Consider the following 398-nt stretch of genomic DNA (forward strand, 5'->3'; position numbering starts at 1 on the left):
CATCCACGCTGAACAAGAAGGCACAAGTGAAGCTCGCCGCCCCACCATCTGAGACAACACACGAGTCAATAAGGGAGCCCAAGACGTCCTTGCTTTGTAATCCCTCCGTACGAAGAACAAAAAAAAATACCTACTCTGCAGACCGCAGCAAAAAGCAGCGTCTCCACTGCGGCCCCTCACCGACACTTCCCGTTCCATTGTACACTGTATATTGAAGCACCGGGGCCCCCCCCCCCGGTACAACGAAAGCCCCCCACAGGGAGAAATGGCAAACATACTTGTTCTGAATACCAAGTTACATACACCATCTCCTTACTAAGACATCCCCCCCTAGTAGATACATACCACAATAAACACATTGGCTGAGCAAAGTGCTGGGGTGGGGGGGTATTTGTCTC

General features: G+C 51.5%; 1 protein-coding gene across 1 annotated transcript in view; it reads right to left on the bottom strand.

The window, feature by feature from the left end:
- EFNA3 (ephrin A3) overlaps positions 1-398 on the bottom strand; it is a 104,003-nt gene that overhangs the window by 102,561 nt on the left and 1,044 nt on the right. The window lies entirely within an intron of this gene.

Source organism: Nanorana parkeri, unplaced genomic scaffold (assembly GCF_000935625.1).
Source record: "Nanorana parkeri isolate BGI_ZX_2015 unplaced genomic scaffold, ASM93562v1 scaffold897, whole genome shotgun sequence".
In the NCBI taxonomy this organism is placed as follows: domain Eukaryota; kingdom Metazoa; phylum Chordata; class Amphibia; order Anura; family Dicroglossidae; genus Nanorana; species Nanorana parkeri.